This window comes from Dendropsophus ebraccatus, chromosome 2 (assembly GCF_027789765.1).
Source record: "Dendropsophus ebraccatus isolate aDenEbr1 chromosome 2, aDenEbr1.pat, whole genome shotgun sequence".
NCBI lineage: Eukaryota > Metazoa > Chordata > Amphibia > Anura > Hylidae > Dendropsophus > Dendropsophus ebraccatus.
The window spans coordinates 163,580,252-163,597,504 of NC_091455.1; the positions used below are offsets into that span (position 1 = coordinate 163,580,252).

Below are 17,253 nucleotides of genomic sequence, written 5' to 3' on the forward strand. Positions count from 1 at the left end.
TCAGTGTGCCTACTATACACCCCTATAATAATGTGATATATATCAGCGTGCCTACTATACACCCCCATAATAATGTGATATATATCAGCGTGCCTACTATACACCCCCATAATAATGTGATATATATCAGTGTGCCTACTATACACCCCCATAATAATGTGATATATGTCAGTGCGCCTACTATACACCCCTATAACTATGTGATATGTATCAGTGTGCCTACTGTACACCCCTATAATAATGTAATATATATCAGCGTGCCTACTGTACACCCCTATAACTATGTGATATGTATCAGCGTGCCTTCTGTACACCCCCATAACTATGTGATATATATCAGTGCGCCTACTATACACCCCCATAATAATGTGATATATATCAGGGTGCCTTCTGTACACCCCCATAACTATGTGATATATATCAGTGCGCCTACTATACACCCCCATAATAATGTGATATATATCAGCGTGCCTTCTGTACACCCCCATAACTATGTGATATATATCAGTGTGCCTACTATACACCCCCATAATAATGTGATATATGTCAGTGCGCCTACTATACACCCCTATAACTACGTGATATATATCAGTGTGCCTACTATACACCCCCATAATAATGTGATATATATCAGTGTGCCTACTATACACCCCCATAATAATGTGATATATGTCAGTGCGCCTACTATACACCCCTATAACTACGTGATATATATCAGTGTGCCTACTATACACCCCCATAATAATGTGATATATATCAGCGTGCCTTCTGTACACCCCCATAACTATGTGATATATATCAGTGCACCTACTATACACCCCTATAACTGTGATATGTATCAGCGTGCCTTCTGTACACCCCCATAACTATGTGATATATATCAGTGTGCCTACTATACACCCCCATAATAATGTGATATATGTCAGTGCGCCTACTATACACCCCTATAACTATGTGATATATATCAGTGTGCCTACTATACACCCCCATAATAATGTGATATATCAGCGTGCCTTCTGTACACCCCCATAACTATGTGATATATATAAGTGTGCCTACTATACACCCCCATAATAATGTGATATATATCAGCGTGCCTTCTGTACACCCCCATAACTATGTGATATATATCAGTGTGCCTACTATACACCCCCATAATAATGTGATATATGTCAGTGCGCCTACTATACACCCCTATAACAATGTGATATATATCAGTGTACCTACTATACACCCCCATAATAATGTGATATATATCAGCGTGCCTTCTGTACACCCCCATAACTATGTGATATATATCAGTGCGCCTACTATACACCCCTATAACTGTGATATGTATCAGCGTGCCTACTATACACCCCCATAATAATGTGATATATATCAGCATGCCTACTATACACCCCCATAATAATGTGATATATATCAGTGTGCCTACTATACACCCCCATAATAATGTGAAATATATCAGCGTGCCTTCTGTACACCCCCATAACTATATGATATATATCAGTGTGCCTACTATACACCCCCATAATAATGTGACATATGTCAGTCCGCCTACTATACACCCCTATAACTATGTGATATGTATCAGCGTGTCTTCTGTAAACCCCTATAACTATGTGATATATATCAGTGTGCCTACTGTACATCCCTATAACTATGTAATATGTATAAGCGTGGCTACTGTACACTGCCATAACTATGTGATATGTATCAGCGTGCCTACTGTACACCCCTATAATAATGTGATATATATGCGCGTGCCTACTGTAAACCCCTATAACTATGTGTTATATATCAGTGTGCCTACTATACACCCCCATAATAATGTGATATATGTCAGTGTGCCTGCTATACACCCCTATAACTATGTGATATGTATCAGCGGGCCCTCTGTACACCCCCATAATAATGTGATATGTATCAGCGTGCCTACTGTACACACCCATAACTATGTGATATGTATCAGCGTGCCTACTATACACCCCCATAATAATGTGATATATCAGTGTGCCTACTGTAGATCCCTATAACTACGTAATATGTATAAGCGGGCCTACTGTACACTGCCATAACTATGTGATATGTATCAGCGTGCCTGCTGTACACCCCCATAACTATGTGATATGTATCAGCTGCCCATATCAGTATGATTACTGTACACCCCCATAATAATGTGATATGTATCAGCTGCCCATATGAGTATGCCTACTGTACACTCCCATAACTATGTGATTTGCACCATTAAGCATGTTTTCTTTACATGGTGAAAAGTCTCAGGACTAAATACCCCAGCAAGTAATGAGTGAGGGGGTCTATATTTTAGGCTACAGTATGTCTGGTATGTGGCCGCCATCTTGAAAGTTGCCATAATGGATCAAGTGAAAATTTTTCCAAGGGAATGGTGGTTATGAATTATATCAGAGAAGACCAGAATTGTCTCAGAAATTGATTGCCACAATCGGATTTGCAATATCTCTTATGGTGTAAAAGTTATCAACCCAGAAAGCCAGAATGTTATGCAGGTTCATAATGATGGGATCCAGCGCCTTTACCTCTGGGTTCAGCACCATGGACAGCACATCAACAGCACATTGATAACTTTTGAACCACAAGAGATATCAGGAAGCTGATTTCTGAGACAGTTCTGGTCTTCTTTCATATATTACATGATTACCCATTAGAAAAACATGCCTTTGATGCCTTTGATCCAATATGGTGTCTTTCAAGCGAATCTGTACCACTGATACCATTATGTTGCTTTAACCACTTAGTGACCGGCCTATTTTGGACCTTAATGACCAAGACATTTTTATACTGTTTTTCTTTGCCGCCTTCCAAGAGTCGCAGCGTTTTATTTTTGCACACGCAGCCATATGAGGTCTTGTTTTTTTGTGGGACAACTTATACTTTTTAATGCCACCCTTTTCAGAGTTATAAAACCTACAATATGTACAAAGTTGTTAAACCTATTGATTAATTTTTATTAATTCATTTTTTGGAGGGATAAAAGAAATCTTTTAATTTATTTTAATATATTCCTAAATGAACTTACACTATCCAGTGTGCAGTAAAAATAACATAATAAATGTATTCTCTGGGTCAATATGGTTACAGCGAAAACAAATTTCTACTACCACCACTTTGGCACGATAGAAACTATCTTCCTAAAAAAAACACACACACAAAAAGTGTTGCCACATTGCAAGATCCATAGCATTCTTATCTTTCACGTGACGGAGCTGGTTTGGGGCTAATTTTTTTGTGGGAAGATGTATAGTTTTTATTGATACCAAGTTTTACATATATATGACTTTTGGATCTTTCTTATGATGTTTTCTCATAGGAGAATTGACAAAATACAGCAATTCATGTGCTGTTTTATTTTTATTTATTTTACAGCGTGCGTCTTGCGGTATGAATAGTAATATCGTTTTATAGCTTGGGTTGTGACGTGACGATATCAAACATCTATAGGTATTGTGTTTTTTAAGTGTTTTACATAAAATTGTGAGGAATATAATGCATTTTTTATTGTTGGGGGAGAGTGGGGGATTTTTTATGTTTTATTTTACACTTTTGTTTTTACTTTTTCACTAGTGTACATCACTATACTATATCTATATACTATACTATATCTGCTGATTACTGATCCAATACACTGCACTACTACAGAATTACTTACACGTAGACTTTATTTTTCTTGCAGAGGACAGCACTTACTCTTCCTCACTATGCCATGACACAGTACTGGATATAGTGCACTTTTTATGTATTTCCCCCACTGTCTTCAAAATTGAAAGGTTTAAATACTGGCTTGAAATTGTGGCTGTTGTTACAAACAACTTCCTTCCATGTGATAACCTATATAATCTGGACTGAATGGGCTGGCATTGTGTTGGGGGATGATTTACAGTACAGTACTATAGAGTACAGCACGTGGAGATGGAGGGGATTATCAGGGCCATATTACCAGCTGCTGCTGCCCTAGTTACTAACCCTAAAGACGCCCCATCTTCACTCAATAATTAGCATCATGATTTTCTAGTTTCTGAACATCATATTGGTATCTGGTCAGTTTAAGGCCGCATTCCCACGTTTACTGTGCGTATTTACTGCATATTGTCTGAAGGAATTCTCACCACAGGATTGGTAGATTGGGAGGTAATAGCTCCAGGCGTCACATTTAACGCCGCCACACCGGACCTTAACAATACCACCATACTGTGACTGGATAAACCTCCAGACCTGACCAATACCACCATACCCTCCCCCCCCTCGAAAAGACACCAGATTTACTGGCAAGTAAGGTGGGAGACCTCCCTTACTGGCAACAGGAGGTGGGAGGCTAATAATTGTAAATATGGTAAATGCATTGGCTTCACAATGTTAGATGTTATGTGAGCAGAAAGAAAGACTATAATAGCACCACAGCAAGAGGGGTTTCATCACGAAAGTAGTCCTAATCATGCCCGAATTGGTAATCTGGCACACCAGCTGCCTAGATTACCTGTCAAGGGGGCTGCCCATTCTCCGAATTTTAATTTTTTAATTAATTTAAATTAGTAGCACAGCAGCCCGGGCCGTCAGATACTGATCGCGTCTACAACTTCTGCCACACACTGGGGAGGGGCAGTAATGGGGACTTTGCAGGGGGTCAGACTTTGTGGGGGCTACCCAGGGGGGCCCATACTAATTGGGGGTGTACTGTGTGGGGGCTACACAGCGGGCCCATACTATGTTGATACTACACGGGGAGCTATACTTCATGGGGGCTACACAGGGGGGCTATACTATGTTGGGGCTGTTACACAGGGTGAGGGCTTATATTTTATGAGGTTGCTACACAGATAGGACTATATTATATGGGGACTGCTACACAGGGTAACGTATGATATATAGGGTTTGCCACACAGAGGGGCCTATACTATAAGGACTGCTTCACAAAGGGGTCATAAACTATATAGGGACTGCTGCACTACATTATATGAAGGCATGGGCTGGGCTAATACTGTGAGGGTACAGAAGAGGCCCATAGTTATACGTGAACACTGACAGACCATATGGGAAACAGATTGGGCCAAACTAACATAGGGAAGCACAGAGTTGGACCTAACTATTATATAGACCAGAGGGGCCTGACTACTATTTGTATTTTGTCTCACAGATTCTGTGGAGACGAGTCATGGCTGGAGAAGTCTTCTTGATGCCTGGGCCAGATGGCGAAGAAAAACAAAAGTGAACAACTAGAGAAAACTTTCCCTGTGAGTCACTGGATATAACTGCAATATAATCAATTAAAAGATGTGCAGAGCCTGTGTACAGCCTAATCTACCGCTATATGGTCACTACTTAGGAAGAATATTGCTTTTTTATAGTCTCTATGGTCCTTATGTGTGGAAGAAATGGTAGTGGTCATGGTGTGGCAGCTTTATCTCTTACTTGTATACTGGTGTTATTGGTAGTATCGGTCTATGGGCTTCACAGATTCTCTTAAAGGGTACGTTAATTCCTAATACATTGGGGATTTCATGTTTCCGATTACATCAATTTAAATAAACACCTAATATCTGCAGCATGAAATCCAGAATGAAAGTATCCTGGCAATTGGCCATCACATGTAAACCATGTGTGCTATCTTACCCCTGATATTGGTGCTTATACGGTAGCAGTGTACACCCACCCCTGTCACTTGTTGATGGTGGGGATCACATATTTAAGGAACGTGACCAATTAAAGCAGAATTCAATACAGCATATATTGTACACTGCTAGTTATGATATATGGGCTGGTAAGGTTTGGCTGCCAGGGCTGATTTTCAGTCCTAGTCCAGCCCTGGTCCTAATCACAGCAAGGTAATGGAACTTTTTAAAAAGTAACTTTTACTAAATACAATAAAAACAGATATGACCCAAATCTAAAAGTTGGTCAGGTGGATTGAATATAAATTGGAATAAATACCACTTACAGTTTAGAAGTACTCCTTCCAAGGGATTTCATACTTGGGCCTCTCTCTGCAAAAGAAAGATAATCAAAAAAGGCTCAGGCACTTGATACTCACGAAAAAAGGCATGTCTGAAAAATCCTAACTCCCTACCTAACCATAAACCTACACTTCCCCAGGGCTGTGCCCCTCCTGTAACACAAGGCCAATATTAGCTGTATATTAGAGATGAGCGAACCTCGAACCCGAACTTTCGGCATTTGATTAGCGGTGGCTGCTGAAGTTGGATAAAGCCCTAAGGCTATGTGGAAAACATGGATATACTCATTGGCTGTATCCATGTTTTCCAGACAACCTTAGAGCTTTATCCAAGTTCAGCAGCCGCCAATAATCAAATGCCGATCGTTCGGGTTAGGATGGACTCGAACCTGAGCCCGGTTTGCTCATCTCTACTGTACATAGAAAACAAAAGATGCAAAATTCAAAATCATATTTTTTTTAATAATTTTTTCATAACTGCTTGTTTTATACCTCCCCTTATATTGCTTAAACTGTATACATTACCTGTCCATGCTGCAGGGCTCGTCTGGCACTCTGCTTCTCCCTGGGTCTCGCGCACTCCAGCTTCAGAGCGGCCTGTCTCATCTGACAGGCTGTTTAGCCATTCACAGCGGTCCTGTCTCAGCTCAGACAGGCCGCTCTGAAGCTGGAGCGTGCAGGACCCGAGGAGAAGCAGAGCGCAAGAGGAGCCCTGCAGCATGGACAGGTAATGTATGCACTTTGCATATCGTCAGCTGTCGGCCGCGCACTGCTGTTACACGTAGCGTTGCGCGGTCGCCGCCCGACAATTATAGGTCCAAGCCTATAAACGTCATCGGCTGATCGTTGTCTTTATTACACGGACCGAAAATCGGACGGATAAGGCCGATTCAACCCATTATCGTTCCGTGTAATAGTGCCTTTACATTCTTTCTCCTCTTTGTCTCTCCAGTTATAGAGTATACCTGAATAGATCATTTCTTCCTTATCAAAGACAGAGGCATTGTGGAAAATGTAGGCTGCATTTACCAGAGTAGAAGGTGAGAAAAAATTAAGATGTCCCATACCTATCAACTAAGAAAGATGTATATATAAGGCATACATAATGATCTATTTAACACTATATATGCAATTAAATCTGGAGTGTGTTGTCAATTATATTTACTATAGTGGCCCTCTTACCATTAAATAGTAAAACCATAAAATGACTTCTCCAGTTCTCTTCTCCAGTGCTTTTACATTAGTACTTACTAGAGATGAGCGAATTTACAGTAGGAACGGCACAATTCAATGTGTTCCTATCTTTTCTGCTCATCAGGCTGTGGGCTTTGAAGTCTGCTCCGGTCCGTGCTGCTCCCCCCCGGGTGATGGGATAGCTGCTTTTAAGCCAAGATCTGTCCTGCGGTCTGTTCGGCAGGTGATGCAGTTATTGTCCAAAATAAAATACTTTTACATTTGAAGCCCGTGCCAAATGGGAGTGTCTGTGCCCTAACTCTGCACCACCCCTCCGTCCCTTCTCTCCACCCTCTTCATCATTAGGAATGCCACTGAAACATTTTCTCCATGCTGAACATTGCACAGGTCCTTAACGATCCAGCCCATGTGCCGGGCTACCACAGGTGGGGAATAGGAGGCAATCCTAATGATGAAGAGGGCGGGAAGGATGGACACAGGGGTGGTGCAAAGTTAAGGCACAGATACTCCCGCTTGGCACAGGCTTCAAATTTAAAAGTATTTTTTTAGGACAATAACTGCATTACCTGCCTAACGGACCACAGGACAGATCTTGGAATAAAAGCAGCTATCCGAAGGTACAAGTGATTTGGGGGGGTCTGATTGTGGGTACAGAGTCACTTTAAGTACTGCAGTACCTGCCGGATAAACTTCATTTCTATTAAATTGGGATGCGGGCGCATCAGTGTGTGCCCACATCCCAATTCACCATTGCACATAATGGAAAGTGCAGCTGGAGCCACACTCTAAATTGTGTGAGCTGTCAGGGTTGTGCGGCCACTATTCAGTTAATAGCGGCCGCATAAAACTTACACTTCAGTTTTCGTTGCGACCGCTTGCTATGAATATACACTTTGTCAAGGATTCCATTGTCTGCAGCACAATGTAAATTGTCGGCAACAATGGCTGTATTTAGTAGAAAATTTACGTTGTGTGAACTTAGCCTTGTGTCAATGTAAGCCAAGAGTAAATGTAATTGATTAAAAAACAAAAACCTTAGACATGTAAGCCAGGAATGTATTTGAAGAGAGGAGAAATCTCAGTCCTTCCTTTATGACCTGTTCTCTGTTTATAGTCTGTTCCTGGCTTCAAATATCTGTCAGATATGTGTGTGTGTGTGTAAAAGGACCCTTAGAGACATGTTCTGGGTGCTGAGACCCCCACCAATAGCTAGGAGGAGCTTGGAGAAATGCACCAGGTTCGATAACAGGTGCATAGACCTTGTATAGAATTCATCTCCTTCAATGAAACAGGATGAGAAGTGCTTATCTGAACACTTCCCACTCATTTTACTAGTTGGCAGGTATCTCAGCATCAAACCTGGACTGACTGTCTCTATGACATGTCAAACATCTTTTTCTGAAGTTTTTTTTTAAGTGTTATATAAGGGGGAATGCAGAAAAAACACATAAAAAAACTATGTTTTGAAAAGTCACCCCCCCCCCCCAAAAAAAAAAAACACTACAAAAATGTATATAATCATTTGCTATAGGCTATGTTCACATTTTTCCCCTCTTTTTAAAACTATGGTGGAGTATTATCAAAGGGTGTAAAATTTAGACTGGTGCAAACTGCCCACAGCAACCAGCTCCTCTTTCCTTTCACCAGAGCTGGAAGCTGAGCTGTGATTGGCTGCTGTGGCCAGTTTCCACCAGTCTAAATTTTACACCCTTATAAATCTCCCCCTATGTCTATCATGTTGAGCTTAAAATGACGTCCGTCATTTTGCTGTTTGCCTGCCCCTGCAATGATGGCTGTTGGTACATTATTCTAGTTTAGGTGGACTTATTGCCCTTTGGGTGTCTCTTTAATTGAAAAGCCATTGAATTTAATAGTAAATACGGTGAAAGCACTGTGAGAAAAGAAAAACTGTGTGTTAACAACTAAAAAAATAATGTCCACTGTTTGCAAAAGACGTCCGAAAATAATTGACATGATCATTATTCTGGCGTCCGTGCAGACAACGTCTGTCATTTTATACACTGTGCACATTGGTCATCCATCATTCCATAGTCTTTAATGCATTACATTGATGTCAATCACATTGCGGCAATAACGGACGTCTTTTTAAGTAGAAAAGGCGGAAACATTTTCTCTTTTTTAGATATTGTGTGAACATAGCCAAAAAAATCTTGATATTCTTGTAAAAGGATTTTTTAAAATTCATTTTATTAGTTATTATTTAAATAATAATATATTTTAAAGGTTTTTTTTCATCATAAATGCTTCGTTTATTTTATGAAAAAAATTAACTTCACTAACTCTTGGTATAACATTCATTCCTAAGCTTTATTCAGACATCCATATTGTCATTTGATTAGCTAATCATCTGTTTTGTGAGGTGTGAATGTGTTTTTGCACTTTTAAGACAGTGTTAACTATGAAACTATAGATAGCAATACAGATTAATTATCTGTTGCAGAAATCCCACACCTTTTGGTTATCAAAAAAGAAAGAGAGGTTATGGCTGCCTACAGGTGTGACACTTGATTAAAAGAGCTTTTTTTTTATATTTTGAATAGCGCCTTTTAAAGATATAAACTTGACATTGCACCTTTGATATTTTTTCATTAAATATTTGATTGTCAATTACAAAATTTCAAACATACTGGAGAAAATTTTCAGACGCATTTTTATATATTTTAGTGACACTTCATTCTTTACTTGTTTACTAGAGATGAGCAAACCGAACCCGAACGTTTGGTATTTGATTAGCTGGGGCTGCAGAACTTGGATAAAGCTCTAAGGTTGTCTGGAAAACATGGATACAGCCAATGACTATATGTTCCACATAGCCTTAGGGCTTTATCCAACTTCAGCAGCCACCGCTAATCAAATGACGAAAGTTTGGGTTCGGATCGACTCGAGCATGCTCGAGGTTCGCTCATCTCTGTTGTTTACTATTATACACTCATATCCTTCCTTCCTTTCATGCCTCTATACCCCCCCCCACCTCCCACCCCCCCCGATCGGGCACTTTCCCAGCCTTGTGCCTTCCCTGTTGACTTGATTAAAGGGGTTGTCCAGAATAAACTCCTAGTCAGCAATACTGCCGGGGCTGTGGGGGTCATACTTACATCTATATCATAAGGGTACGTTCACACGTACTGGATCCGCTGCGGATTTTCCACTGCGGATCCGCAGCAGATTTCATCCAAATAACTGAACACAGCATCAAATCTGCACCATTTAATCTGCTACGGATCTGCTGCAGATCTGCTGCGGATACTGTATGTGTGGACGCACCCTTAGGGTACAAACCCACTTGACGTATTTGCTGCGTGAATCAGTCTTAAAAATAAGCAGGCAAAACGCAGGTTGGTTTTATACGATTGTTCTGCATTAAAATACGCAATTGCGTATTTTTGAAGCGTGAAGCTTGTTGTTAGCAAAGCATCAGTTGTTAACAACCTGTGCGAAAAACGCATGTAGCTTCACGCTTCAAAAATACGCAATTGCGTATTTTAACAACTGATGCTTTGCTGACAACACGCTTCACGCTTGAAAAATACGCAATTGCGTATTTTAACGCAGAACAATCGTATAAAGCCAACCTGCGTTTTGCCTGCTTATTTTTAAGACTGATTCACGCAGCAAATACGTCAAGTGTCTGTCTGTCTCGTATAGACTTCCAAACGCCTGAACCGTTTGACCCCAAATTTGGCCCACAGATACATTGGGTGCCCGGAAAGGTTAGAGCGAAGGTCCCTTCCTTGCCAGATGTACAGGAGGGGAGGGGGAGGCGGGAGAGCGCCCCATAGAGATGAATGGGAAAATCTCCACACCTCACACACAGGTGATATAATTAGCACAGCAGCAGAAACCAATAGGATTACTACTTTCATTTACACAGGGAGCTGGAATGTGCTGCCTCACAACATCCACAGAAATAAATACAGTAAGGGTGCCTTCACACCTACCGGATCAGCAGCCGATTTCATGCTGCAAATTCGCTGCGAAATCCACTGCGGATCCAGTGTCATTCTACCCTATGACACTACATACTCACAGCAAGATTGACATCCCGCTGAGAGTATGTAAATTAACCCCCTTGGTGCCCGGAGATTAACTTACACTGACAGAGGCCCCCATCATCCCGCCAGCACAGACCGCTGTTAGATGGTGCAGGCTCCCCTCCAGTGTGTTCAGCGCTGTGCTGCTGCTGCCGGGCAGAGCTCTCTCCTCACGGCTCTGGGCGCTGCATACACCGCTCCAGCTTGCTTCGGGGGGACGTCCAGAGCCATGAGGAGAGAGCTGTGCCCGGCAGCAGCACAGCGCTGAACACACTGGAGGGGAGCCTAGGGTTGAATGACACTGGATCCGCTGCGAATTTCGCTGCGAATTCACAGTGGGAAATCCACTGCGGATCCGGTAGGTGTGAAGGCACCCTAACAGTGTACGGTGTATATACAGTGTATACAGTAAGGGGCTTACCTGCCAGGTGGTGGGGTTGGGGAAAGTATACAGTAAGGAGGTGTTAGGGAATGTATACAGCATGGGGGCTACCTGGGGGGGTGTATACAGCATGGGGGGCTACCTGAAGGGGGGAGTGTATACAGCATGGGGGCTACCTGCAGAGGGGAGTTTGTACAGCATGGGGGCTACCTGAAGGGGGGAGTGTATACAGTTGGGGCTATCTGCAAGGGGGGCAATGTATACAGTATGAGGACAACCTGCAAGATTGGGGGGAGTGTATACAGTTTGGGGATTACCTGCAAGGGGGGGGGAGTGTATAGAGTATGGGGGCTACCCACAGGGGTGGAGGGTGTATACAGTATTGGGGCTACCTGCAGGGGGTAGTGTTTACAATATGTAGGCTACCTGCAGGGAGGAAGTATATACAGTATAGGAGTACCTGCAAGGGGGGGGGGAGTGTACAGTATGGGGGCTTCCTGCAGGGGGGGGGGGGTTGTGTATACAGTACGGGGGCTACCTGCAGGGGGGGAGTGTATACAGTATTAGAAACTTTGAAACCTCTTCTGTATTGTCCTCACCAAGAATGAAAGGTAGTGCCTAAGAGGGCCAGATTATGATGATGCAGGATTGTGTATGCATTTATTATTATAAGCTGCAGGTTTTCTGCACACACACCTTACTTATGGTCTGCAGTCGGTGGGGGGACCCCCAAAGTACACACTTCAGGTATACAGGACCCCCAGAACTATACACTACAGGTATACAGGACCTCCACTAACTATACGCTACAGGTATACAGGAACTCCACTAACAATACCAATGTTGTATATAACCAGACTCAGCATAACACTACCAATGTTGTACATAACCAGGCTGTATACTGTATAACACTGCCAATGTTGCATATAACCAGGCTGTATATAACACTGACAATCTTTGTATATAACCAGGCTCTATATAAAACTGCCAATGTTGTATATAACCAGGCTCTGTATACAGTCTGATCACATGACATCTCACTTTGGCTATTAGGTATTTAGGATGTTTAAAGTCTTTAGTTTATTTCTAATGTGAATAAGCTAAAATTTACCTAAACAGTGCAGAATTGTCGGGGTATTTAGCGTTGTAGGGATATATAGGGCTCCTGGCGATTTCCATTTAAACAAATAAAAAAAAAGGTCATAGATTTGCCTCCTGGGCGACCTTGGAACAAATCTAATTAACACACTGACACTTTATACCCAGGCAGCGCCGGGTACATTTTCTAGTACTATATATATTTACCTGTCCCGCTCTGCCCCAGCTGCTGGTTCCCGGGCTGCTGGTTCCATCACTGTCATCACTTCCTCTGACTTGCCATTCCCATAGGAATTGCCCGCTTAGCTTAGACAGTATAGAGTCTGGGCTGAGCAGCCATTATTGGTGGGTGTGGCTCATCACCAGATGTTGTCAAAACGCTGACAGCAGCAGAAAGCGGGTGGCCCAGGAATCGGCAACTGTGAGAGCAGGACAGGTAAGTATATAGCACTGGTATGGCCCCAGCAGCAGTTCTGATTAGGAGTTTATCCTGGTCAACCCCTTTGACATCCCCTTTGCTGAAATCATTCCTGTCTGTGCTAAAATTGGACTGCAAAGTCAAAGGGTGAGGAATGGGGCTGGTATAGTGGGCAAGTGAATGAGCAATTGTGGTAAGCAGCCTTTCCAATGAACACTTATGACCTTTTTGCATTTTAGATAAAAGTGGATTACATAGATCTAGATTCAACCCATATAAATCTGCTTGTTAAAAGGAGGCCATGACCAGCACTGTTGATAAAAAAAATTGTAGGAGTGTAGGGGTAAAATATGAAATATGTATTAGAAACATGCTGGTGAAAGTGCAGATTGAATAACCATTCTCATGATCCGACCTTCAAATGACCTGTCCAAAGTCATTGGGACAGTGGCTAAGAATCACAAAGTCACAAAGCCTTTTCTTGCACAGCACAGCGTGCAAAATTATATCACCGCAGAGCACTGCTTGAATATCCATGAAGAGGCAGTGTGCGGGGCAGATCAGTGCATCAAGGGCTGTAGTACTGCCCCCAGTGCACTGAACCACCAGTACTATGCCACTCCGGTTTACATTGTGTGGCCACTTTCGGCTTCAGGGACATGACATACAGTAGAAGTCGGTCAATCAGTGCATGGGGGACACCTTTACAGCCACTTTCTGGCTGAGTGGGCCTCCAAAGTCAAGCCCCCCAAACCCTGAAGTGGTCGCACAACAGGGGCAAATTGGCATAGTAAACAAGAGTCATTTTTTTTTCCCACTCACCACAACCCTGGACATACAATGTGGAAGAGTACTGCCCACATAACGCTTTAACTGTATTTTTCCAACTTCTTAGATTCTGCATAGTCACAGATTTGATGTAGAAATGCCTTCAACTGTCCCATTAAGCGCTGTTGGGCTTGAAGTGGTTGCTGCTGAGACAACCCTATTAAGAAGATCAAAAGTCATATCATTAAACGGGGTTTCCAGGATAAAAAAGGATGCCTTTTTGAAGTGAATAGGAGTCGAGGCTGCAGTACACCAGCGCCACTGCTACACAGGGAACAGAGCCAACTGCTTCCAGCACCGTTCTCACTGCAGTGAGGGCACCGAACAGCTGATCAACTGGGAATGGGCTATTTAGTTACATAGTATGGTTGAAAAAAGACACATGTCCATCAAGTTCAGCCAAGTAGGGGATGGATGATGGGTAGGTTCTATACATATGTATTTTTATTATTTTGTTCTAAGAACTTGTCTAAGCCTATTTTGAAGGCCTCTACCATTTTTGCTGTGACCAGATCCTGGGGTAGACTGTTCCACAGATTCACTGTTCTCATGGTAAAAAAGGCTTGTCGCCTCCGGCGATGAACCTTTTTTTTTCAGGCAGGGGCAGTGCCCCCTTGTCTTTCGAGAGGGTTTTACATCTTTTCCCCATATTTCTTATAGGAGCCATTTATATACTTATATATGTTTTTTTTAATTAATTATATCTCTCATTAAATGTCTCTTCTCAAGAGTAAACACATTAAATTATTTTAATCTATCCTCATAAATAAGATGCTCCATTCCCCTTATTAGTTGCCCGCCATTGTACCTTTTCCAATCCTATCAATTGCTTAATCCTGGAAAACCTCTTTAATTCATAGTTACATAGTTAATACGGTTGAAAAAAGACACATGTCCATCAAGTTCAACCAAGGAGGGGATGGATACAGGGAAGGGGGAGAGATGATAGGTTCTATACATATGCATTTATATTATTTTGCTCTAAGAACTTGTCTAGGCTGGTTTTGAAGCCCTCTACTGTTTTTGCTGTGACCAGATCCTGGGGTAGACTGTTCCACAGATTCACAGTTCTCATGGTAAAGAAGACTTGTCGCCTCTGGAGGTTGAACCTTTTTTTCTCCAGGCGGAGGCAGTGCCCTCTTGTCCTTTGAGGGGGTTTTACCTGGAACATCTTTTCCCCATATCTCTTGTAGGGGCCATTTATATATTTAAATAAGTTAATCATATCTCCCCTTAAACGTCTCTTCTCCAGACTAAACAAATGTAATTCTTTTAATCTCTCCTCATAACTAAGATGCTCCATTCCCCTTATTAGTTTAGTTGCCCGTCTTTGTACCCTCTCCAGCTCTAGAACATCCTTTTTATGAATCGGGTTCCAAAACTGGACGGCATACTCCAGATGAGGCCGCACCAAAGCTTTATAAAGCGGTAATATTATATCCCTGTCCCGAGAGTCCATGCCTGTTTTAATGCATGACAATATCCTGCTGGCCTTAGAAGCAGCTGACTGACATTGTGTACTGTTCTGTAGTCTATTATCTACAAGTACACCCAGATCCTTCTCCATCAGTGACTCTCCCAGAATAACTCCCCCCAGGACATATGATGCATGTGGGTTATTAGTACCCAGGTGCATAACTTTACATTTATCCACATTGAACCTCATTTGCCAAGTGGACGCCCAAACACTCAGTGTGTCTAAGTCATCCTGTAACATCTGCACATCCTCCATAGACTGTACTGTACTACAAAGCTTGGTGTCATCTGCAAAGATAGAAACATAGAAATTCGCACATGGCAGTTTTTTGGAAAAGGGCCACTGCAGTTTTTGTGCCAAAACCATAAGTAGATCCAACTGGAAAGAGAAGTGCAAGTCCTCCCTTTATAGTTTCCATCCCATTTGAATCTATTTCTGACTTTGGCACAAAAACTGTAATGATAGTTTTCCAAAAAACCAAACCATCATAATAATAAAATACCACAATTTAGTCTGAATGTCCCACACTCTATGTGTGATAACAAAGTTTAAAGGCCATATAATGATGCATTAGTCTACCAAAATATAAAGGGAACTCGGTCCATCCGAAGCCAATGATAAGAATACAGGGTGAACAGGTAGTAGAACAAAAGTACTGCTTTTTCCGTAGACACCGACATGTATAGAAAGGTCAGCCTATAAACTTCAAATGGAAAACATGAGGGCAAAAGGCTATGTTCTAGAGCTAAAACCCAGTTCCCATCTCAACTGTAACGTTTCGGAGGGACTAATCCAGTCCATACAACATGTAAACCGAACACATCCAGAGAGACACATATACAAACAGGGGGAGGGAAAGGGGAAATACACATAAGGGGAAGAAAAGGAAGAGAAGAGAAAAAGGGGGGGGGGGAGGTAGGAAAAAGTTATCGCCATGCCAGGGCCACCAAGTCCACCCATCACATTGAAGGCACAGTCTGCCCATTCACAGCGGGCCCCCGGACAGCCACAAGACAAGCTCTGGTGAGGATTTAAAATCCATCCATGATCGCCATCTGATATTAAATTTGGCCCCTGCATTATGCTCATCCGCCCTTAACTCCTCCATACGCATAATCAGGTTAAAGGCTTCCACCCATTGGCTCCTTGAAGGGGCAGACTGCGACTTCCACCTCCTCGGTATAATCTGCCGGGTAGCCAGCAAGAAATATCCCAGGAGGCCTTTCTTGATTCTGGAGATGGGACCTGGTAGCACCGAGAGGAGAGCCATTTCTGGAGTAAAAGTTACAGACGCCCCCGTGACCTTATTATATAAATCCTGGACTCCCCGCCATAAATTAGCCACAGGTGCACAGGACCACCATATATGGATCATGGAACCCACTGCCGAAGAACATCTCCAACACTGATTGGACACGGAAGGATACATTTTGTGTAGTTTATCCGGAGTCCTATACCAATTTGTCAGTATTTTATAGTTAAGTTCCTGAAGTCTACTAGACACAGAAAGTTTGTGGGTCAAAATAAAAGACTTTGACCAATCCTCTTCGGTGAGCTCTCTACCCAGCTCTCCATTCCATGCGGTCTGGAACCCCAAGGGCAGGTCCCCTGTCCCTTCTGAAATGAGAATGCCATAAATCAGTGAGATGGTATGCGTAGGTGCCTCGGAGGCCACACAGAGTTGCTCAAGTGATGTGAGAGAGGCTGTCAACACCGGTATCGGGGCCAAGGACTTAACTTGCCCTCTAAGTTAAAGATACTGAAGCCACATACCTGCCTGCATAGGCCTATCTCCTCTAAGCTCATTTAAAGTTCGCA

General features: G+C 42.4%; 1 long non-coding RNA gene across 1 annotated transcript; it reads left to right on the plus strand.

Moving 5' to 3' along the window:
• The first annotated feature begins 3,407 nt into the window (after positions 1–3,407).
• On the plus strand, positions 3,408–14,212 carry LOC138784738 (uncharacterized). The gene is made up of 4 exons (XR_011361927.1): positions 3,408–3,480; positions 5,171–5,267; positions 6,939–7,026; positions 14,026–14,212. It is a non-coding gene; the product is annotated as an uncharacterized lncRNA (long non-coding RNA).
• The last annotated feature ends 3,041 nt before the right edge of the window (positions 14,213–17,253 follow it).